Consider the following 22,603-nt stretch of genomic DNA (forward strand, 5'->3'; position numbering starts at 1 on the left):
ACCAGATTATGGAAAAGGTATTGGATAATAATTGATTATTATGGACAAAGTTTAAGTAGGAAGGTGTGGTGGAGTTCAGGAAGGGTGGTCGGGATCAGATAGCAGATGCAGTTCGGATTAATAGGCCATGATGGAATTTGGAATGTGGTCTGGGGTGGTAGGATGGGAAAGCCAATAAAAGCTCAAGCATTTGATAAAAGGGAGATACCTGAGGTAGTCCCTATTTCCTGAGTTAACAATGAGGTCTTAAGCTATAGTGAAGCAACAAGTTCTACGAAGAACTTCTTTTGCATGCATATCTCCATTGACCACATGTCCAGGTCAAAGGAGTGATGTTGAATACTATTAGAATCCATACACTAACCCAGGTCCTCTATATCCATATAGCCCATTGTTGATGGACAGGACCAGCTGCTGTTGTACATAGCAGAAGAAGAAATATTTGATGGGTCCCCAAAATTGTCCCTGCTGAAATGATTCCCAGTGTTTTATTTTCTTTGCGACTTGGACAGTGAATGTAAAGTAGTTCTTTAAAACAAAAAAGTGTGTTGTGGGTTGAAAAACACTGAAGTATCTAATAAATCACTGTTCAAAGACGATCAATTATGACCAGAATTAATTTCAATGCAACATGAGAACAATGAGAGGAATGCATTCCATCCTTTTATTTCCTGAAGATCAGGAAACACTGCATCAGCTTATTCAAATATCCAGACTAATCAAAAGCAGAATGGAAATGAAAGCCATATATTTGTGTGAAGTTCCTTTGCTTTGGTGTTTAACTGATGTGAGAACCTTTTTTTAAAAAAAAGCAGATTAACACATGTTTTAAATATTCTTAGTCCAATACTACATTGTATCATTTCATTAGTTTCCTAAAAAAAATGGCTATTTTGGCTTCCCAAGAATGAAGAGAGGCTATGGTTCAAGAAAAACGAGGGAGATATTTTTCAGGAAAGAATCCTACCTCTAATCCTCCATGTTCCAGTGCTGCAAACCCTTCTTCATAAATCGTTTCCCTGATCAGGTTTCCCTATTGGATTTGTTAGTCTTTTGCATGTTCATCCCTCATAGTCTTTCTAAGCACAGATAATTAGATGATTGTTTAATTTGGAGATCAAGACTACAACAACGTCAGCAGAGAAAGTTCAAAAACAATCAACGCAACAGTGATCCACTAAAACTGATTCTGGTCAATATATAAGGGATGCGTTCCATACCCTTTTTTGTCCCTGAAGATCAGGAAATTCACCAGCTGCCTCATTGCAAATTTTCCTGTATAAGATGTTACTCAAAATCACATTTAATGCTGCTGCCCTCACACATTCCAGTGATCGAGGTTCAATCCTAATGTCTGGCACTGGTTGTGTGGAGTTTTTAGGTTCTACTTATGATCATGTTTCCTTTTGAGTTCCTGTGCCTCCTTCCTGATGGCAGGAGGTTAAAGATCCTGAGGGATGGATAATAGTGATCCCTGATAATTCTTTGAGCCCTAGTTTCTCTGTGCTCTGGTTTCTATTCACCTCTCAATGAAGTGCGGTTTGATCAATTGTCTGCTGTAAATTGTTGCAACTTTGCAGAGGGTGGTAGAATCTGGGGGAAATTCCTCATGTACTATGTACCTTTCCATTTCAACACCCCCTTTAGAATTGTACCCTTGATGCTGTAATGATATCAAATCATATGCCAGCAATGCTATTACCCATTGGTCATCACTAACAAGAAGCTTAAGTGCTTAATACTGTGGCTACCAATCAAATTAAGAGTTGAATGTCCTTTGCCAAGTGATGAATCTCTTGACATTGGCGGGGTGGGGGGGGGGGGGGTGAATCTAGCTTAATACAGTGTATGGGGAACAAGCTGCCAGAGGAAGTGATGGAGAGGATACAAATATGACACTTGAAGTACATTTGCACAAATACATCGATAGAAAAGTGTCAGGGGATATAGACCAAGCACAGGCAAATGGATGAGCTCAGTTCAGTAACTTGGCCAACATGGACAAGTTGGGCTAAAGTGTCTGTGTCTGTGCTGAATAGCTTCATTACTCCATCTGGAACCCTCCAGTCCTTTGGCAATAACTTGGTGCCTAGTGAATTACTGTTGAGGTCTTTCATGGCTTGTTTCAGCATCATGCTGAAGAAGATTGAAAAGAGGGTTGGTGCGAGAACGCAGCCTTGCTTCACGCCATTGTTAATGGAGAAGGGTTCAGAGACCTCGTTGCTGTATCTGACCCGACCTTGTTGGTTTTCGTGCTGTTGGATAACCATGTTGAGGAACTTTGAGGGGCATCCGAGGCGCCAAAACCCTTTCCTACTCATGGTGTCGAAGGCTTTGGTGAGGTCAACAAAGGTGATGTAGAGTCCTTTATTTTGTTCTCTGCACTTTTCTTGGAGCTGTCTGAGGGCAAAGACCATGTCAGTAGTTCCTCTGTTTGCACGAAAGCCGCACTGTGATTCTGGGAGAACATTTTCGGCGACACTAGGTATTATTCTATTTAGGAGAATCCTAGCGCAGATTTTGCCTGCAATGGAGAGCAGCGGGATTCCCCTGTAGTTTGAGCAGTCTGATTTCTCGCCTTTGTTTTTGTACAGGGTGATGATGATGGCATCACGAAGGTCCTGAGGGAGCTTTCCTTGGTCCCAGCAGAGCTTGAAAAACTCATGCAGTTTGGCATGCAAAGTTTTGCCGTCAGCCTTCCAGACCTCTGGGCGGGGGGGGGGGGATTCCATCCATACCTGCTGCTTTGCCACTTTTCAGTTGTTCAATTGCCTTATGTGTCTCTTCCCGGGTGAGGACCTCATCCAGCTCTAGCCTTAAGGGCTGTTGAGGGAGCTGGAGCAGGGCAGATTCTTGGACTGAGCGGTTGGCACTGAAAAGAGATTGGAAGTGTTCTGACCATCGGTTGAGGATGGAGATCTTGTCACTGAGGAGGACTTTGCCGTCTGAGCTGCGCAGAGGGCTTTGGACTTGAGGTGAAGGGCCGTACACAGCCTTTAGAGCCTTGTAAAAACCCCTGAAGTCGCTAATGTCCGCGCTGAGCTAGGTTCGTTTGGCGAGGCTAGTCCACCACTCATTTTGGATCTCCCGGAGTTTCCACTGAAGATGGCTGCATGCGCGACGGAAGACTCATTTCTTCTCTGGCCAGGACGGCTTTGCAAGGTGAGCCTGGTGGGCAGCTCGCTTCTTTGCCAGCAGCTCCTGGATTTCCTGGTTGTTTTCGTCGAACCAGTCCTTGTTTTTCCCTGGAGGAGAAGCCCAGTACCTCTTCAGTGGATTGCAGAATGGCAGTCTTCAGCTGATCCCAGAGGGTTTCAGGGGACAAGTCCATGAGGCAGATTGCATCTTCGAGCTTTGCTTTGATGTTTGCCTGGAAGTTTCCTCTCACTTCGTCTGACTGCAAGTTTCCAACATTGAACCTCTTTCTGGAGGCTTTACTGTTCCTGGACTTTGGCTTGAAGTGAAGGCTGAGCTTGCAGCGAACCAGCCGGTGGTCAGTGTGGCATTCTACGCTGGGCATGACCCTGGTGTGGAGCACATCTCGTCTGTCTCTTTCTCGCACCAGGACGTAGTCCAGGAGGAGCCAGTTTTTGGATCGGGGATGCATCCAGGTAGTCTTCAGGCTGTCCCTCTGCTGAAAAAGGATGTTTGTAATGACAAGCTGTTCTACACAGAGTTCCAACAGGAGGCGCCTGTTGTCGTTGCACTTGCCGACGCCATGCTTGCCCCAGGATTCCTGGCCAGGTTTCTGAGTCTTTGCCGATGCGAGCGTTGAAGTCGCCAAGGATGACAACCTTGTAGGCTGTAGGGGTGTGTTGAATGAGGTTGTGCAGATCAGTGTAGAACTTGTCCTTTTCTGCTGGTTCCGCCTGGAGGGTTGGAACATAGACACTGATGAGGGTGATGCGACGCTTGTTTTGAAGGGGGAGTCGCAAGGACATGATCCGGTCCGAGTGGCCTGTCAGGAGGTTTTCGAGTTTGGAGGCAATGGAGTTCTTGACCATGAAGCCTACATCAGATAGGCGTCGTTCATCCATAGGCTTGCCAGACCAGTAGAGTGTGTAGCCTGCGCCGCGTTCTTGGAGGCTTCCTACATCTGCAAGGCGGACTTCACTGAGAGCGGTTATGTCGATGTCAAGTCTGAGGAGTTTATGTGCGATGAGGGCAGACCGACATTCAGGTCGGTGGCTGTCAACCTTGTCTAGCATGGTTCTGATGTTCCAGCATGCTAGCTTGAGCTTGTGAGCATCTTTTGAGGGGGAGGACATGGAGGGGGAGGACGTGGACATGTCCTCGGGCCTGTGCAAAGGAGCTTTTAGGTGGAGTGCAGTATGCGCAGTACCGGCCCCACCCTTTACACCCATGGTTCGTGTGCCATGGCCAACCAAGCTGGGACATGGCAGCGAGGTCCTTGGGTCGTAGGTTTTATACTGGAGTGTCCTTCTCCTATGCAGGTTTCTTACCCGGGCTGGAGGGGCCTGCCTCCCCTCCTAGGTCGGACCTGTTGGCCTCCGCCTGCTTCTCGGGGTCTCCGCCTGCTTCACTCTGCCGAAGTCGGGGCCACCGCCTCCCCCTCGCTTCTGCCCGGACCGGGGCCTCCACCTGCCTCACTCTACCAAGGCCGGGGTCGCCACTTCCCTCTCGCTTTTGCCCGGATTAGTGCCGCCGCCGCCTACCTTCTGCTCGGACTGGGGCCGGGGCTGCCGCCGCCTACTCTATGCCTGGACTGGGGCTGGGGCCGCCGCCACCTACCCTCTGCCCTGACCGGGGTCGGGGCCGCCACTGCCTTCCCTGAGCCCGGACCGGGGCCGCCGCCTCCTTCTTTTTGCCCAGACCGGAGCCACCACCTTCTTCGCTCTGCCGAGACCGGGGCCACTGTCTCCCCCTCGCTTCTGCACGGATGGCAGTCTCTTCAATCTGAGGCGCCTGCAAGCTCACACCAAGACACAAGAGCAACTTGTCAGTGAACTACTCTTTGCAGACGATGCCACTTTAGTTGCCCATTCAGAGCCAGCTCTTCAGCGCTTGACATCCTGTTTTGCGGAAACTGCCAAAATGTTTGGCCTGGAAGTCAGCCTGAAGAAAACTGAGCTCCTCCATCAGCCAGCTCCCCACCATGACTACCAGCCCCCCCACATCTCCATCGGGCACACAAAACTCAAAATGGTCAACCAGTTTACCTATTTCGGCTGCACCATTTCATCGGATGCAAGGATCGACAATGAGATAGACAACAGACTCGCCAAGGCAAATAGCGCCTTTGGAAGACTACACAAAAGAGTCTGGGAAAACAACCAACTGAAAAACCTCACAAAGATTAGCGTATACAGAGCCGTTGTCATACCCACATTCCTGTTCAGCTCCGAATCATGGGTCCTCTACCGGCATCACCTACGGCTCCTAGAACACTTCCACCAGCGTTGTCTCCACTCCGTCCTCAACATTCATTGGAGCGACTTCATCACCAACATCGAAGTACTTGAGATGGCAGAGGTCGACAGCATTGAGTCCACGCTGCTGAAGATCAAACTGCGCTGGGTAGGTCACATCTCCAGAATGGAGGGCTATCGCCTTCCCAAGATCATGTTATATGGCGAGCTCTCCACTGGCCATCGAATCAGAGGTGCACCAAAGAAGAGGTACAAGGATTGCCTAAAGAAATCTCTTGGTGCCTGCCGCCAGTGGGCTGATATCGCCTCAAACCGTGCATCTTGGCGCCTCACAGTTCGGCGGGCAGCAACCTCCTTTGAAGAAGACCGCAGAGCCCACCTCACTGACAAAAGACAAAGGAGGAAAAACCCAACACACAACCCCAACCATCCAATTTTCCCTTGCAACTGCTGCAACCGTGTCTGCCTGTCCCACATCGGACTTGTCAGCCACAAACGAGCCTGCAGCTGACATGGACATTACCTCTCCATTAATCTTCGTCCGCGAATCCAAGCCAAAGGAGTGAATTACAAGATCATAATACCTTCACAATGTTTATTCTTATTTCCCTCAGGAATGTAAGATGAATTCAATGCAGATCTGGTCACAAATGAAGGCTTGGTGATGCATGTAGGATTAGACACTTCTAACACAGCCACAATGCTTTCCAATAGAATACCTTGAGGAGTATCCAATGCTTATCAATCTCATCCAGTTTCCGCAAGAAATTTAAAAGCATGTTAGCCCACTCGTTGTCCAAATGGCTCCCCTACCTAATCTGCTCATTTTCTGTACAAATATCAATTTCACAAGGTTTTGTAAATTAATTTACTTTTGTGTGGTATCATCTCCATAAATACTTTTATACGCATCCCACTGTTCAGAAAGCTTTAGTTTTTTCAAGTAGAATATTGGAATCAAAGAGTTACATAGCATGAAAGAAGGCCAGTTGGTCCATTATATTCCTGTGACCATTGGACCAATCCATATTGATCCCATCTTCCAGCAATTGGCCTGTCACTTTCAATGCTCGGACAATTTACATGCTTATCTAGCCATGATTTAAATGCTATCAGTGTCTCTAAGTCAATTAACTTCTCTGGGAGTGCATTCCAGAAATTTATCACTGAAAAAGATTCCTTGCTCCTGTGATCTCTGAATCTCTTCCCCTTGCCCTCAATCTATATCTTCTGATCAGGGGATATCTGCTAAAACTCTCTTCAATTTTGTACATCTCAATTACATTATTTCTGAACTTCTGTCTCTGGGAAAATGGACCTTGCCTCTTCACTTTCCCCTCACACTTCATCTCAGAAAACATCCTCTGCACATCTCCATTGCAATGGTCTCTTCTGAGATGGCTTCTTTCTATACAGATTAAAACAATTATTTCAGTGCCAAAACCACTTTTTAAACGTTTGTAACCGATCATTAATTTCCTCATATTTGTGTTAGAGGAGCCCACAAGCAACATACTGAAGCAGTGAGGTGTTAATGCATTATGACCATTGTTGCTTTGAGAATCTCAACCTGACAATTTCACGAAAGGAACCATCTCAACCCATATACCTTGATGAATCATGGGAAAATTGGCACAAGAAAAGATGAGCAATAATCTTGCTGCATCGTGGAGCAGGTACTAGGGGCTTAATGATCTACTCCTGCTTATTACTTTATATACTTAAAGTTGCTCCATGTTATTTTTTCATTACTTGAAGAAAAAAAAAATGCCTTCTAATTAACAGTTGCATGTTGCACAAACCAGCATGTTTCACAACCTAAAATGGATTTGATGCAAGTGTTTTTACTTGGCTGTCAATCTAATGTCATCTGGTTGTCTAGATTTCAACAAGTCATACAGTTGCTCCAGTTACAATTTCTGTTTAATACCTGTTACAAATTGGGGATCATATGAGCATGTTAATGTCTTATTAAAATCCCTCAATGGCTTTTGAATTAGCTATTTTTTCCTTGATGAAATGCCTTCAGGAAACCAGGAATGTTGCGAGATAGTAACCTTGAATTTGTGTGTCAAAGTACCCTGATACATCTTCAAAACTCTGTTCATGTCACTTGAAAGAATTTTTTTTAATTTAAATTGCACTATGATCAATGAAAAAGAGAACAGTAAACCAGAGACTGCTGGAAAACTGGAGCAACACACAAAATGCTGGAGGAACTCAATAGGTCATCCTGCATCCATGGAAGGCAAGAGATATTCAACATTCCTAATGAAGTGTTATGGCCTGAAATGATGACTACCTTTTGCTTTCCATTGATGATGCTTATCTCATGGCGTTCCTTCACCATTTTTGGATGTTTCCATGTACTTTTGTCACAGCAGTTTGTAATCTTGTGATTGTTTTTTTATTTTGCTCTTTTAAGATGACTCATGGAAGAAAGTACAATCAATTATTATTCCACAGTGACTAAAATATATTATCTGCCAAAGATTGCAACAAATTCTTCAATTGTTGGGCAGGTGGGCAGAGGAATTGTTGATGGAATTTAATACAGAGAAGTATGAGGTATCACATTTTGTGACATCTAACATAGCTTGGACCTACACCGTGAATGCTAAGGATCTGGGGAGTGTTTTAGAGCAATGGTATCTCTGAGAAAAGGTGTGGAATTACTTGAAAGTGATAGATAAGGTAGTCAAAAATGTTTTCAGCACGTATTGGGTGCAGAAGCTGAGATGTCATTTTTCAGTTGCATTTGATGTTGGTGAGGCTTTATTTGGAGTATGGTGTTCAGTTTTGTTCACTGTGCTAAGGGAATTGCATCATAAAGCTGCAAAGGGTGCAGAATGGATTAACAAAAATGTTGCCAGAATTGGGGGTGGGGATGAGCTATAGGAAAAGTTTAAACAGGCTAGAGCTTTATTTTTGGAGCACATAAGAGTGAGAGGTTATCTCATAGAAGTATACAAAATCATGAGGGAAAAAAAACAGATAAATGCAGTCTTTTGCCCAGGAGAATGGTAACCAGAGGACATAGGTTTAAGGTAAAGTGGGGGGGGGGCAGGGGGGCGGGAAGAGAGAGAGAGATTAACAAGGAAGCTGAGGGTAACTTTTTTAAAAAACACACAGAGGGTGGTGAATGTATGGAACAGACTCGGAGGAGGTAGTTGAGGCAGGTTCTGTTGCAATGTTGAAGAAAAATATTGAATGGATACATGAATAGGATGGGTTTATTTGGATATGACTACACAGACAGGTGGAACTAGTATGGGTTGGACATTTTGGTCAGCATGGGTAAGTTTGGCCAAGGGACCTGTTGCCACATTCTGCCTCTTTTTATGACTGTTGCAATATTTCTGGGACTTTATTCACTGGAATGGAGCACAGTCAACTTAGTATCTGGAGTTAACCACCTTCTTTCCCTCGCTGTCATTTACCATGAACATACCACACTTGTTTTGCATAATTATAGAATGGTACTTTGATATTTTTTTATTTTTTAACACCTCCCTGAAATTTACTTTTGCGAAAATGCAGTTATTAATGTCAATATTTGGAAAATTGAGGGAGAAAGTTACTTTCAATATTTTGCCAGAAAGTGATTATCGCTAAGTAAAAGTCAATGAAATATATATTAAATGACTCACTGAATGCTTGGCTTTGCAAAAAAACTAAATTCTCAGGCAGTGATTGATTCAAATCTCTTTTATTGCAAAAGTCACTGTCTGATGTGTGCCATCTGATCTTTAAAAGAACATGTCATTAAAACTTTAAAATAGAATTTAAGGCACTTAAGGTGATGGTCAGTCTGTGAAATGCAGCAAAATTTTCAATTGTGTTTATATAAAAAAAATAAAAAGAAACCTGATTTTTTTTTCGTCCTGAAAAGCACACTGCATGCATTTAATAATAAAAGTGCAAGAATTGGCCAATTTTCAATATTGCCAGCAAAGCTTTTATTTCCCAATCGCTTTACACTTCATGCCATTACCACTGAAAAGGAGAGGGTGCAAAATAATTCTGAACATTTTGTGCAATCACACATTTTTCTTTTCAAATTTCAAGATCCTTTTACTGTCATGTAATGAAACAGAATGTAATATTACATTAAATTTCCTTTAGTCTGCCGTAAGGCAGATAGTCATTGTTAATTTATCTTGTTCCCCTTGCAATAAGAGAGAAAGAAGCAAAAGAGAGCCCTTTCAGAGTTATTGTGCATTGAAGATACCTAAAATAGTTTTAAACAAAGAAAACAAAACACTGCAGATGCTGGGTTCTAGTGCAAGACACAAAAGCGCTGGAGAAACTCAGCAGATCATGCAGCATCTATCGGAAGCAAAAGGCAAGCAACATTTTGGGTCAGACCCTAAAGTAGTTGACTGGTTTATTCCTGTGTCTGAACATGCTTTGTATTGAAAACATTAAAAGCAATAGATTAAAAAAAGAAGAATTTTATTGCTTAATATTGTGATTTAATTCATTTTTGGAAAAATGAAATACGGTAAAGAGCATCATCTTTCAAAATGAAGTCCAAACAGGCATGTCCAGAAATTGGATTGTTTTCCACCAAAGAAAATCAAACCACAAAGATGGCATATTTAGAGGGTGAAGATCCAGCTGCGCTGGATGGGTCACGTCTCCAGAATGGAGGACCATCGCCTTCCCAAGATCGTGTTATATGGCGAGCTCTCCACTGGCCACCGTGACAGAGGTGCACCAAAGAAAAGGTACAAGGACTGCCTAAAGAAATCTCTTGGTGCCTGCCACATTGACCACCGCCAGTGGGCTGATAACGCCTCAAACCGTGCATCTTGGCGCCTCACAGTTTGGCGGGCAGCAACCTCCTTTGAAGAAGACCGCAGAGCCCACCTCACTGACAAAAGGCAAAGGCGGAAAAACCCAACACCCAACCCCAACCAACCAATTTTCCCCTGCAACCGCTGCAACCGTGTCTGCCTGTACCGCATCGGACTTGTCAGCCACAAACGAGCCTGCAGCTGACGTGGACTTTTTACCCCCTCCATAAATCTTCGTCCGCGAAGCCAAGCCAAAGAAAAGAAAAGCTTGACTTTTCCTGTTATCTCTGTGTGCCATTACTGCATTTCATTTCAGGATTTGGTTTGCATATGATTCAGGCAGTTCAATCTTCGAAGTAAAGGAAGATCAGTGACAATAAGAAATTAGGACTGTAAATTAAATTTTGGCCTTTATTTCAAGGATGGCCGCGCACCGAAGTTTATGCTGCAGCTGTACAGGATGTTGCTAACTCCACACCTGAAACATGGCAAAAAGTTTTTGTCTCCTTATTTGCATGTATTGGAGATAGTTCAGAGAAGGTTCATTATTACCATTTATTTTAACACATTGGTATACTATTCATTTGTAATATTCTGTGCATTTTTATTGTCATCTATTCAACAAGTAGTGATACCTCCTGCTGAAAGACTCTACTTTCTAATTGTTTAAATGTCCTGTTGAGCAAGCATATCATAACATCTTCCCTACAATAGACACATTTTTTAAAAGAAATTCATGTATATTATGTTCAAAATGTGATAATAATAATGGAACCTTTACTTGCGGACTGGAGAAAATATGGCATTTCAATGTGAAAACACAAAAATGTTGGAGGAACTCGCCAGGTCATGCAGCATCTACGAGAGTAAAATATATAACCAACATTTTGGGCCTGAGCCCTTCCTCAAGGGGTGAGCATAAAGCAGGCAGGTGTCTGAATCCAAAGACTGAAGAGGAGGGAAGAAAAGGCAGCGAGGAAGAGCACAGGCCCATAGGCAATAGGGGAAAATTGAACAGAGATGGGACGGAGAGGATAGGTGAGAATTGATTGGGGGAGGGTGTGACTCTGTGAATGCAGAGCTGGAGGAAAGAGAGAGAAAGACAGACAGAGCTAGAGGAATAGAGTAAAATGGACAGAGGAAGGGGATCGGGAGGGGCAGCTAATGGCAACTGATGTTAATGCCCTCCAATAGTTTCATAGTTTTTGTGCAGGATTGTTGAATTACAATGATGTTTTTTGCTTGACAAGATTGAATTTGAGTTTGCAGCATCATTTTTTTTGTCTGCTGATTGAATGTGACTCCTTTGTTGCTTAACTCCTCTGCATGCCTTGAGGAGAGTGCACAGCGCATTAAGACATGATGGTAAAAGATAGCAATGTTGATCCATGACTGAGTTGTGCATCACCAAGTTTAGTCATGCCATTGTTGATCAGAATATAAATAAACGGATTTACTTCTGCTCCAATGTCCAATCAGATTCTAAAGTTTGTTCTACAATTCAATAAGGTCATGAGGGATCACACCTTCAAAGTAACTTTCCTGTTCTCACGCCATATCACAGACTCTGTAGTTCAGTGTTTGCCTTAGCTGTGGCTGGGCTGTGGCAGATAAAGAATTAGAAAGATTTATTATCCTCTGCAGAAGCTCTTCCTTATTTCCATTCCCATATCCATATTATTAAAAATAAAGGTAGAAAGAAACCAGGGAATGAACTGGGTAGCCAGACATCAGTAGTAAGGAAAACACCTAGAGTCCTTTATAAAGGATGTAATTGAGCACTTTAAGAAGAGAGATTCAAAAGGACAAAGTCAACATGGATTTGTGAAAAGGAAATCCTGCTTGAAAAATCTACTGAACTTTTTGTGAATGTTATGTACATAATAAAAGAGGAAGAACCAATGGATGTGGTGTGCTTGGACTTCAGGGAAGTTTTCAATAAGGTTCTGCTCATGAAAGCACTTTAGATTGGGGGTGCTTATATTGGTCAGGCTGACCAGAAATGGAATTGGATAATTTGAGGAAAAAGGGATCGAGAGATATGGGGGGGGGGGGGGGGGCGGAAGTTGAAGCAAGGTACTGAATTGGGATGATCAGCCAGAATTGTATTAAATGGCAGAGCAGGATCCATGGGCAACCTAGCCTGCCCCTGCTCCTGCTTTCTATAATTTCCTCATTTAAACTGTGCACTCAGTTTCACATATTCACACTGGGGGAAACATCCTTTTAATATTCACCCTGTGAATCTGTAAATCTTGAGCTTCAAAAAAATCAACTCTCAATCTTTTAAACATCAATGTTTATGTCCAGCCTCCCTTCAGTCAACCCCTTTATCTCAGGAATCAATTGCATTACTAACCAGTTAATGAGCACTTTATGCATCTTTTTTGGAACCATAGGATCCTAGAACATTACAGCACAGAAAAGCAGGCCCTTCCGTCTTTCGAGTCTGCACCAAACTATAGTTTTGCCTAGTTCTCTTGACCTGTACCCAGTCCATATCCCTCCATACTCCTCCTCTTCATGTACCTGTCTAAATTTTTCTTGAATTTTAAAATTGAGCCTGCATTCGCCTCTTAAGATGGCAATTCATTCCACACTCCCACCACTCTTCTATTGACTTCTGTACCTACAAGAGCATATTAATTTCCAACCACTCTTCACTGTTTTTGTCTATTAATATCCCAGATTTACCTGGAATTAATAAACAGTGGTGGTTGACCATCCTTTTATAATCAAACCCTGATGTTTTGAAATTCATGAAAAATCAAATCACCATTTATTTTAGTGAAATTGCTCTACAGAGGTTTCCATTTTAGTAATCTGGGATGCTTTTAAAGCTTTTACCAGACGTCAAATAATTTCGTTTATTGCTAATGTTAAAAAGAAGGCTAATTCTGAGAGAGATGATTTAGCCAATCAGCTCAAGTGTATTAACCAACAATATGCCTTAATTCTAAAACTCGAGCTTTTTAAAAGAAGAGTCAAACTTAAAACTAAACATGATTTGCTTCTTATTTTCCCTATACAGACCCAACTGTTAAAGTGTAAATCTAAGATTTATGTGCATGGAGAAAAGGCTGGAAAACTTTCAGCTGGCCAAATTAAAAATTATACAGCTAAGCAGCTTATTACTGAGATTTGTGGAGATGAAGGTAAGATAATTAATGATCATGTTGAAATAAATGACACTTTCTCTCAGTTTTACTTAATATTATACAATTCTGATTCAAAGACTGAACTTCTTTGTTGCATTTTCTGGATAGGTTGACTATTTCTACAGTTTCTTCAGAGAGTAAAATAAAGCTGGAAAAACCTACCTCTGAGCAGGAGATTGCTGCACCTATTAACTCTTTGCATTCTGGTAAAGTCCCTGATCCTGACAGCTTCCCAGTGGAGTTTTATAAAACATTTTTTTCATTTACTGATGCCACATTTGGATTCTGTCTTTACTCAATCCTTAGATAGTGGAAAGTTGCCAGAAACTTTTTATGAACCCTCAATCTCTCTGATTGCTAAAATGAATAAGGACCCATTAGACTATTCCCCCTACAGACCCTAAGATAGTGTTTAAGATTTTAGCTTTTAGTAAAGAAAATATTATGTCTCTTGTCATCTCTTAGGATCAAACTATATTTATTAATGGATGTTATTCACAATTTAATATTCACCATTTGTTAGATATTCTTTACTACCCTACAGTTTTGTCCTCTGAATGTATTTTTAGATACTGAAAAAGCTTTTGATAGAGTAGAATGAGAATACTTATTTAGTGCATTAGAGAAATTTAATTTTGCTCCCCAATTTAACTCCTGTTAGCTTTAATTTTTACTAACAATTAAATCTGAACCTTTTAAGTTGCATCGTGGATTGCCCTTTAAGGCCATTATTATTTAATTTGGCTTTAGAACCACTAGCAGTGGCCTTCAGAGAGTGGCTGATATCTCGGGAATCACTAGAGCTGGAAGAGTGTGTGATTACACTCAGAGAGAAGTGAGGAGTACAAACACACTTTTAATAGCTGACAATCCATAGACACCATACTCCTCAGGTGAAGGCGGGAAACCCAGGGTTTATATTGGAGTAGATGAAGGTTGAGCCAAAGGAGGAGCCAGTCATCTGAACAGTGAATTCCACTTCTCTGTAATGTTCATAAGGTGTCTCTTTATGCAGATTATCTTTTGCTGTATTGCAGCCTGACCGATCGATTCCATCTATGTTATCAATATGGTCAATGTTTGGGTTATAAATTAAATTCTCTGAAAAGTGAGATATTCATTTTGAACTCTTCCTGCTCATTAAATCAATTTTTCATTATTTAAAAGCAATAGTGGAATCTAACTATCTAGGTATTACCATTACTAAGAAATTTAATAATTTGTTTAAAGAAAACTTTCTTACCTTAATGAATCATGTCAAAAGTCCTTGACACAGTGCTCCCCTCTTTCGATGACATTAATTGGATGCATCAATATTATCAAAATGAACATCCTACCTAAACTTTTATATATTTTTAAGCTGCACCAGTTTCTGTTCCCAAATCCTTTTTTTTTAATTCCTTGGACTCTTTCATCTCTTCTTTAGTATGGAAAAATAAGTGTCCCCATCTTAGTTTTTCTACAAAATGTTTAAGTTGGCATTACCCAACTTTAGATTTTATTACTGAACAGCCAATACTATATATGTTATTTTTTGGTTTCAGCGAAAGGAATCTCATTGCTTTAAGATAGATTAATTTAGAAAATAAATCTTCTAAAATGTATTCTCTTCTTTTGAAACTTGGAGCATCTTTACCATTTTCATCTTCCAAATCAACTGATAATTTTATTGTCAGACATACAATGAGAATTTGGTTTCAATTTGGGAAAATTTCAGGTTCCATAGATTTTTATTAATTAGTCCTATTTTAGGTAATCCCATCTTTTTATCTTCGGTCCAAGATATTGGTTACCATCAATGGTCAAACTTAGATATCCAATGCTTTTCAGATTTCTTTATTGAGTAAACAATCTTGCTTCTTTTGGAATGGACATTGTAATCAAAGCACAGGTGTGCTGCAAATCGATCACCTTGTCTATGCTTGGTCTCCTTAATATTGAGTTGGCCACATTGTTAGCATCAAGTGCAGCAGACAAGGTTGGAATAAATGAAGGTAAATATCTGCCTCACTTGAAGTCCGGTTCAGAGTTGAAGTCTGAGAAAAGGAAATGTGAGAGAGGACTCCATCAATCACAGGAGAAGAAAAGCCTTGAAAAGGGGATTTCAATTTTCCTGGGATGGAAAAGCTCATCTACAATGCAAATGTCTTGAAGATGATGGAATTAGGTGTGTACTAGAAAGCAGTGGGATCATATCTGAAAGATTGGGCTCTCAGGTTTTCATATTACACTGGAGAGTATGACAGGGCTGCAGAGTATGAACAATATTCTGTTTCTGACAATGAAGTGGGAAGAGATGTCTGTGAACATATTGTCATGGTCCAACATTTTAGACCTGGTTGCTCCATAATTTCTTGAAGATGCATTTTCTTAGCAAGAGCAACCATTGATGCCAATACCACTGACTACAGCATTAGGATCAGAGGACCATGCCCATTGCTCACTCGTCAACAATCCCTGTGAGGATTTGTACGAGTGTTCATACACTTCAACATATGCTCACAGAGGTAGCGCTATTTTAAGCCTTACAGTTACATTTCACTATAGTATATGTAGCCAGAAATTAAATCATGAGTGGCACATCGCCCGAGTACACTGCCAAATGTTCAGTCATGTACTTTCCTCTCATTGTCAGTTTGTTTCTGGCAGCTTCTTGTGCACAAATTTCCTCCTCCTGCTTTTCCTGCATTACAACATTTCAAGTACAACTCACTGGTTGCAGAGAGCTTTAAGAGTTTCTGAAAGTTACATGAAAGGTGCTGTATTATGCAAGTTTTTCTTTCTCTCCTGTTTTTTTAAAAAAAAAGGAAATGCTGCATTACTTAAGGAAGCAATAATTAATCAGTGAGGTTATCAACACCGTTTCCCTGCCAAGCAGCCAACAAAGCTCACCATCACTGGATTGTCCTTGGCTGAATCTTTGGCATTTGCAGAGGTTGCAGATGTGAAAGGTGACAGCATTCTCGTGTCAAATCTTGCATTCCTCTGGCAAATGAATACTAGTGTAAGAATGCACATCTGGTGATTCACAATATTCATTATTTTGATTTTATTTTCCCCTCGTAGGGAAGCAAATGATGCAGTGGTTGATGATAGAAAAATGAGAATTGTTTATTGCCAACAGTATTGGAGGATGTAGTCTTGACAGTTTGATCAGTTAACAGTTGTTTGGTTTATCTTCTCCCTCCCCTTTCTTTCCCTCTATCTTCCTCCTGTTCTCTTTTATTTCTCTTCCTCCTTGTTTAGCCACTCACTCAGTTCAGGTGGCTCAGGGTGGACCCTCTTTCTGAGAGTGGAGTATGCTGCACCTACTTGAAATTTAAATCCTCATTTGCTGAGGACTACATTGGTTCATCAGAACAGTTTAATGACAGAATATTTGTCTGAACATATCAGTGGTAAACTCTATCACAGTTTGAATGGTAATGTGAAATGTATTGCATACAAGTTGCTAACCTGCCCCTGTGTTTGGTACCAGAGTGCAATGCCTTGAAGTAGTGAATAGACTTATCACTCAGGAACTTGCCTTCAGTTTATTGTGCTGGCTCAATACAGAATAAAGGCATCTCAGTTGCTGTCTAGGAAATTAATACTGGGCCTGCATGATATGCTGTACATGTTGCATATCAATTTCCTCTCTGAATTTACTTGCAGGATCTGCAAATCTGCATGCAAGGTGCCTGCTTTCAGTAGCACCTTGCACTCTGAGGAAGTCTATAATATTAGAAAAGCTACGTGTATCCTCTGTATGCCACCCTCTAGTAAATCCCTGAACAGAGTGAGTGCAACAGTGGACATAAAGCTGCAAGATTTTTATTTTAAAAAAGTCGGCCACAATTTGGAAGAGGCTAAATGCCTCAAAATTTGAACAATGTTCCCCTCTTCACTTCACACTAATTTTATAAAATGTAAATTTAGACTCAGCACGGTAATGGGCCATTTTGGCCAACAAGTTTGGCTGCCTAATGTACACTCAATTAAGCTACGTTTTGAATGATGGGAGAGAACTGGAGCCTCCAGGTAAAACCCACGCAGACACGGGGTGAGCGTACAAGCGTGGGATTTGAACCCCGGTCCTGATCAATGGCGCTGTAAAGGTGTGGCACTAACCACTATGCCAACCATGCCCCCAATGTGTTAGTGCAGGTGGCATAATTCAATCAAGGCTTCCATCTGAAGCAATTAGCAATTTCACTCATTGCCCATTGATGAGAATCACATCAGATTGCCCCATTTGGAGGGGAATTCTAACCTGCTGAGAACTTTTCTCCGTATCCGTGTGCCTCGAGTTCATTCACCCAGACAAGTTGCACTCCAGTGAGAATGCCAACAGAAGCACCCATGGCTGGCATCATGAAAGCAACAACTTTGCAAGGATATTATTTTCAGCCAAGGACATGGTTGACCATCCTCCTGGTTCAGGTGAATCTGAGGATTTCTGAAGTTTAACAATATAAAGCATAAACTTAAACCTGTACAATTAATGTATATCTGGTCGTTTCAAGTTGCATTGACTGGAATTCTTCATGTTTAATGGAAAGACAGTCAGGCACAAGGATGGAAGAAAAATAGAGGGTTATGGGTGTGAGGTTGAGAGTGTTTAGCTTGTTGAGTAGGTTTATATAGGTTTGCACAACATCATGAGCCAAAGTGTCTGTACTGTGCTGCAAAATGCCATTTTCTAATTTAATATCCATATCTTTTCCCCGAAGCTTGGGAAGGGGGCAAGTTTCTGATGGAACAAACCAAAGTTTGCAATTGGCACAAATACATGATTGGAAGAATCAATCAGCTAATTCTTTGTAAATATTCTTTGCAAGGCTGCTAAACAAGATAGGAGTCTATGATATTAGAGGAAAGTTACCAGCATTGATAGAAGATTGGATGACTGGCAGACAATGACTAGTGGTGTTCCGTAGGGGATCAGTGTTTGGTCTACTACTTTTCATGCTGAATGGAAATGATTTAGATGACAAACTTATGGCCAAGTTTGCAGATAATGTGAGGATAGGTGAAGGGGCAGATATGCTGAAACAGGAGCAAGCCTGCAGAGTGACTTGGATAGATTGGTAAAATGGTCAAAGAAGGGGCAGATAGAATGCATGGTAGGGAGCTGTGTTGTCAAGGACTTTGGTATAAGGAATACAGAAATAGATTATTTTCTAAATAGGAGAAGGATTCAGAAAACAGAGGTCCAAAGGGATCTTGGGAGTCAAATGCAAGATTTCCTCAAGGCCAACTTGCAAGTTGTCAGTAGCAAGGACAATAAATGCAATGTTAGCATTAATTTTGAAACTACGAGAATATAAAATCAAGGATGTAATACTGATGCATTATGAGGCATTGCTCAGACCACATTTGGAGTATTGTGAGTAGCTTTCGGCCCAAAGGAAGGATGTAATGGTGTTAGATAAACTCTAGAAGAGATTTCTGAGAATGATCCAGGAATGAGTGGATTAAAACACAAAGTGTATTTGATGGCTCTGGGCTTGTATGCGAGTTCAGCAGGAAGGGAGAGGGGTGGCAGGGAAAATCTCATTGAAACCTACAGAATATTAAAGGGGGGGAAATAGAGTGGACATGGAAAAGATATTTCCAGTAGTGGGAGAGTCAAAGACTAATGTGCACAGCCTCTGAAAGAAAGGACCTTCCTTTAGAACTGAGGTGAGGAGATTTTTTGTTTTCACCGGAGGGTTGTGATTATGTGGAATTCCTTGCTGCACAGAGATATGGAGATCAACCCATAAGAAATGGATAGATTGTTGATTAGCAAGGGTGTGAAATGTGGCCAGAAGGAAGGAGAATGAGATTGGAAGGAAACATACATTAGCCATGATTCTGATGGTAGAACAGATGGTGGGCAATATCATACTTTGCACATCATTTAATACTGATTTTTTTTCTGTATTTGCACAGTTTGGTTACATTTCTTTCTTTGTTTCCATTTCTCTTTTGTAAAAATTGTATGGTTCTTGAGTACGGTTTTCATTACTAATAATAAAAATTCTGCCTGACCCAATGGAAAACGAATCTCCAGATTGTACTCTGATAATAAATTTGAACTTGAACTTGATATGGCCTAATTCTGCTTCATTGTTTTTATGGTCTAATATTAATTGTTGGATGATAAGGAAGGCTCATTAGTTCATAGGAATAAAAACACGCAGTGCCATTTTAAGAGAGGTAAATGTCTCTTTACATTTTGACAATATTTATCCTTGCACAGATCTTTATTCCAGAACTTGATATTCACTAACTTTCTTCCAGCTTTCTGCAATTATAAAGTGACAGGATTTCAGAAATGATCACTGCGCAATATTTCCCTAATGGTGATGGCTAAACTTGCGTTTTGTTAAAAAAATTTCATGACTTTGTGGAGTCAGTGACTGTGTTGTCACTTGTGTTCAATTTGCTGAATATAATGTCATTAAAAGTCTCATCTTCCAAAAAAAGCTATCTTTATATCAAATACAGAAGAAAAAAAAATTATTCGTCCTATCTCAATCTCCTCTTCAGCACCTCCAAACCCATTGTTTTGATGAGATGGTGATATCAAGGTCAACCTGTTCTGGTGGATGATTAAGATTCTATAATGACAATTTAACCACAAGCAGGAGCTCTCCTCCTGTCCCAGTTCTTTGGCAAACAGTTTGCCCTTTACCAGCCTAATCAAGCAAAAAGATTTGTTCCTTATTCATCTCTTTCCTTTTATCCTGATTCGTCCAAAGTGCCTGTCATTTAACATGATGTGTTATAGATTTAAATTAAATTTAGACATGCAGCATTGTAACAGACCCTTTTGGCCCATGAGCCTGTGCCACCCTATTACACCCAATTGACCTACAACTCCTGGTACGTTTTGAACAATGGAAGGAAACTGGAGCCCCTGGGGAAAACCCACAGACAAAAGGATAAGGTACAAACTCCTTACAGACAGTGCAGAATTTGAACCCCAGTCTCGATCGCTGGTACTGTAACAAAGTTGTGGTAATTACTATGTTGCCTATACATGAAAGATATGAATCACTTCCATATCTTCTTTCTATTCTTGTATTTTCATGGTTTCCTTGTCGGATAATACCGGAATATAAATTATATAGTGAAGCAATATGGAATTCTTATGACAAACTAATCAATTCCCATTAGAACTGTTTTACATATTTTTAAAAAAAATAGGTTTATTATGCTCTTTTTACATTCTGTAAAACTGTAAAACAGTCTCTTCAATCTGAGGCGCCTGCAAGCTCACACCAAGACACAAGAGAAACTTGTCCGTGAACTACTCTTTGCAGACGATGCCGCTTTAGTTGCCCATTCAGAGCCAGCTCTTCAGCGCTTGACGTCCTGCTTTGCGGAAACTGCCAAAATGTTTGGCCTGGAAGTCAGCCTGAAGAAAACTGAGGTCCTCCATCAGCCAGCTCCCCACCATGATTACCAGCCCCCCCACATCTCCATCGGGCACACAAAACTCAAAACGGTCAACCAGTTTACCTATCTCGGCTGCACCATTTCATCAGATGCAAGGATCGACAATGAGATAGACAACAGACTCGCCAAGGCAAATAGCGCCTTTGGAAGACTACACAAAAGAGTCTGGAAAAACAACCAACTGAAAAACCTCACAAAGATAAGCGTATACAGAGCCGTTGTCATACCCACACTCCTGTTCGGCTCCGAATCATGGGTCCTCTACCGGCACCACCTACGGCTCCTAGAACGCTTCCACCAGCGTTGACTCCGCTCCATCCTCAACATCCATTGGAGCGCTTACATCCCTAACGTCGAAGTACTCGAGATGGCAGAGGTCGACAGCATTGAGTCCACGCTGCTGAAGATCCAGCTGCGCTGGATGGGTCACGTCTCCAGAATGGAGGACCATCGCCTTCCCAAGATCGTGTTATATGGCGAGCTCTCCACTGGCCACCGTGACAGAGGTGCACCAAAGAAAAGGTACAAGGACTGCCTAAAGAAATCTCTTGGTGCCTGCCACATTGACCACCGCCAGTGGGCTGATATCGCCTCAAACCGTGCATCTTGGCGCCTCACAGTTTGGCGGGCAGCAACCTCCTTTGAAGAAGACCGCAGAGCCTACCTCACTGACAAAAGGCAAAGGAGGAAAAACCCAACACCCAACCCCAACCCACCAATTTTCCCCTGCAACCGCTGCAATCGTGTCTGCCTGTCCCGCATCGGACTTGTCAGCCACAAACGAGCCTGCAGCTGACGTGGACTTTTTACCCCCTCCATAAATCTTCGTCCGCGAAGCCAAGCCAAAGAAAGAAAACTGTATGATTTGCAGCTTTAATATTAAAATGTTGCTCTGGTTAATCAACAAGTCTCCTTGGGTGATGAACATGCTTCAGAGAGGTCACTCAGTTAAAACTTGAGGCATTGTTTTTAAATCACTCAGCTATAGCATAATAGCTACATTTTTTCCCAACACAATTATTCAAAATGAAGCAGTCACCTAAGGTCTAATATTTAGCCAATTGGCTCCATGCCTGCCCACAGCCCTTCCACCTGTGAGTGGATTCTGATATTTTTAATGTAATTTCACCCCCATGTGATGAGATTTTCTGATAGTTTTTGGATATGGAGTCTTGTGTCAAATTGTCAATGTTAATCATAGACTTTTAAAATACTGACCTTGTCAAAATCAGGACAAGTCTTTAGGTTCAATATCACACAAAGTATGAATAAAGGGAGTTTTAATGACATTATTTAGCATTGGAACAGGTGGTTTACTCTAGGTATCACTGGCAGATCTAGAAACAACATGTCACATGTTCAAGACAGAGAGCAAGAGAAGATTGGACACTAATGGATATGCAGGGAAACAAGAAAGAGGGAGTGAGGTTGCAGATCAACTGTGAATGGTGGAGCGGCAGAGAAGAGCCATGCACTTTACTCCGAATGTGGCAGATTGGTGTTTGTGCTTATCCAAAAGCCTAAAGAGCAGTAAATATATGCTGGGCATAATGGAAGAACTAAATCAGAACTTGCACAAGTTCTTGCCTAAAGAGAGATTCATTTAATAGTATAGAAATAATCCTAATTGAAGATTGAGGAACTTAAAAAATACAAAACATTAAATATGAAATCACCGACTCTCTTTTACTGTGAGAGAGGCTGTGAAGGAGGACATTTTCCTTCCAGATCCACAACAGTCAAAAGTTTAAGAGCATCCCAGGTATTGATTCTGCTTCAAGTAAATTGCATTTTTTTTTGTACATCAGTTGAAATATTACCAATATTC

At 41.5% G+C, this 22,603-nt stretch overlaps 1 long non-coding RNA gene across 1 annotated transcript in view; it reads left to right on the forward strand.

The window, feature by feature from the left end:
- Nucleotides 1–22,603, forward strand: part of LOC138743042 (uncharacterized) — a 142,386-nt gene that overhangs the window by 69,568 nt on the left and 50,215 nt on the right. Inside the window, exons 2-3 of the long non-coding RNA XR_011344617.1 lie at nt 13,221–13,344; nt 13,456–13,553. This is a non-coding gene — a long non-coding RNA (uncharacterized lncRNA). The remainder of the gene's footprint in view (nt 1–13,220; nt 13,345–13,455; nt 13,554–22,603) is intronic.

Source organism: Narcine bancroftii, chromosome 9 (assembly GCF_036971445.1).
Source record: "Narcine bancroftii isolate sNarBan1 chromosome 9, sNarBan1.hap1, whole genome shotgun sequence".
Lineage (NCBI taxonomy): Eukaryota > Metazoa > Chordata > Chondrichthyes > Torpediniformes > Narcinidae > Narcine > Narcine bancroftii.